General features: G+C 52.8%; 2 non-coding genes across 2 annotated transcripts in view; both read left to right on the forward strand.

Moving 5' to 3' along the window:
- The first annotated feature begins 1,045 nt into the window (after positions 1-1,045).
- LOC123688528 lies at positions 1,046-1,200 on the forward strand. The gene has a single exon (XR_006750042.1). It is a non-coding gene; the product is annotated as a 5.8S ribosomal RNA (ribosomal RNA).
- A 507-nt stretch (positions 1,201-1,707) lies between these two features.
- Positions 1,708-2,500, forward strand: part of LOC123687988 — a 4,012-nt gene continuing 3,219 nt past the window's right edge. Inside the window, exon 1 of the ribosomal RNA XR_006749688.1 lies at positions 1,708-2,500. This exon is cut by the window's right edge and continues 3,219 nt beyond it. This is a non-coding gene — a ribosomal RNA (large subunit ribosomal RNA).

Raw genomic sequence — 2,500 nt, forward strand, 5'->3', positions numbered from 1 at the left:
GCGGCGCCGTGAGATAATAGTGAGCTATCACGTTGCCCGATCGACGTTAAACATCTGGTCGGCGTCTCCTCTTGGCTTACGTCCGTCGTTTCAGAACGATCGCAGATTATGTGAGCATTTGGTTAGACGATTATGACCGGAACCCTATATGGATGCGATCGTTTAGACCGATTATCCGGGTACCTAGAACGCACGTAGAGTTTTGTGGTTGGGCGAAGTTTCGTGATGTGCACGGAACGAGGAGCCGGCCGCTGGCTTTGCGTTCGTGTGGTTGGGCGAAGTTTCGTGATGTTTACGAGATGAGGAGCCGGCCGCCTATGTCGGCGTTTGTGGTTGGGCGAAGTTCCTTGACGGAACGAGGAGCCGGCTGCTTATGCTGACGTTCGTGGTTGGGCGAAGTCTTGTGATATCCTCGAAACGAGGAGCCGGCCGCACGTGTGTGCAGCCTTCGTTGTAGGTCCATGTTTAGAGATGCTCACGAAATGAGGAGCCGGCCGCTTATGTCGGCGTTTGTGGTTGGGCGAAGTTCCTTGATGGAACGAGGAGCCGGCTGCTTATGCTGACGTTCGTAGTTGGGCGAAGTCTCGTGATGTGCTCGGAATAAGGATTCGAAGCGCTTGGATTGCCGCGTTCGTGGCTGGGCGAAGTTTCGTGTTTGGCACGGAACGAGGAGCCGGCTGCAGGTTTTAAAGATTCTCGCCCGAAATCGATCAGTCGTTACCGTTGTCTACGGACTTCGGTAGGACGATCTATTCCAGGGACGAAGACGTCGACGTTGTGCGACGCCCGTTACATTAGCGTTTTTATGCTCTTTCGGGATTGTCTGCGACGTTTGTCTCCGTCCGAATTTTTTACGATAATTGTCACTAGATTAGTACGCAAACTAGTTGAACCGAAGATTTTGCGCCGATCGACTGACGTATTGACCCTTCAGTGGGTCGTCTCAGTCATTGGAATGTCATTCTCGAGGAGGTTCGCAGTTGGCGTCTCGTATTTCGAGGGAAAGTCCATTGCGACTAGTACCGAGAAATCGAACATAAAAGATTACCCTGAACGGTGGATCACTTGGCTCGTGGGTCGATGAAGAACGCAGCTAATTGCGCGTCAACATGCGAACTGCAGGACACATGAACATCGACATTTCGAACGCACATTGCGGTCCTCGGACACTGTCCTCGGACCACTCCTGACTGAGGGTCGGTTCCATTACAAAGACTGCCCGGCCAGACGTTATGGCTTGACGAAGTGACGACGTAAAGGTCGTCTAACGTTGATCCTGTACCGAAGGTCATTTGGGCGAGTTGGACGGTTTGCCGCGTGACGATCAACGTTCTGTCGTTTCGGCGCCTCGTGTGTTGGAATGATGAGGAGTTGTTTTCGTAACGCGCCGTCTTGAATTGCGAAAGCATATATTGTGGTGTCGTGGTATTGCTCGATCTGCGCCCATGACTGTAGACATGCGATCGTCGTGTCCGAGAAATCTGAACGACGTCCGATCGCTTTAATGTGCCAGTTGTCGCGCGTTGCGGATGAGCTTTCATGAGCGCACCCCCGAAACACCGAAGCACTTTGCTTGGATTCGCATGATCCGCCATACGGAGCAGGAGATAATAGACGCCTTTGAGTAGGCTAACTCCCTCGCGTAAGGTACGTGATTTTATGAGCCGCCAAAGGTTAGTTTCGGAACGTTTCGATGATTTGAACATACGACCTCAGGACAGGTGAGACTACCCGCTGAATTTAAGCATATTATTAAGCGGAGGAAAAGAAACTAACTAGGATTCCCTTAGTAGCGGCGAGCGAACAGGGATTAGCCCAGCACTGAATCCCGCGATCGTAACCGGTCGCCGGGAGATGTGGTGTTTGGAAGGATCCATTATCTGGCGAGTTCGCGGCGCGTTCAAGTCCATCTTGAATGGGGCCATCGCCCATAGAGGGTGCCAGGCCCGTAGCGACCGCTGCGGCTTGCTAGAGGATCTCTTCTTAGAGTCGGGTTGCTTGAGAGTGCAGCCCTAAGTGGGTGGTAAACTCCATCTAAGGCTAAATATAACCACGAGACCGATAGCGAACAAGTACCGTGAGGGAAAGTTGAAAAGAACTTTGAAGAGAGAGTTCAAGAGTACGTGAAACCGTTCAGGGGTAAACCTGAGAAACCCGAAAGGTCGAATGGGGAGATTCATTCGCGCCTGTTGTTGGGATTTACTGACTGTGGAAACGGCGACGTTCGCGTTGGCTGTTCCCTTCGGTTCATCTCCGGCTTCGGACGCGTGCACTTCTCCCCTAGTAGGTCGTCGCGATCCGTTGGGTGCTGTTCTACGGTCTCGAGTGTAGCCCGTGAGCTCGGATTTTCCGATGTTTACGGACACTGGGTTTCCGAACAGCTCGCTCGACGGTTTACTGATGGCGGGAGGCCGCGACTTAGTTCGCGTCCGGCCCGTGGCAAGTATGTGAATTGTGATGGCGATCGGACCTAGTGCCGATTCCGTCCGTTTGCGACTGT

Source organism: Harmonia axyridis, chromosome X (genome assembly GCF_914767665.1).
Source record: "Harmonia axyridis chromosome X, icHarAxyr1.1, whole genome shotgun sequence".
Classification (NCBI taxonomy): domain Eukaryota; kingdom Metazoa; phylum Arthropoda; class Insecta; order Coleoptera; family Coccinellidae; genus Harmonia; species Harmonia axyridis.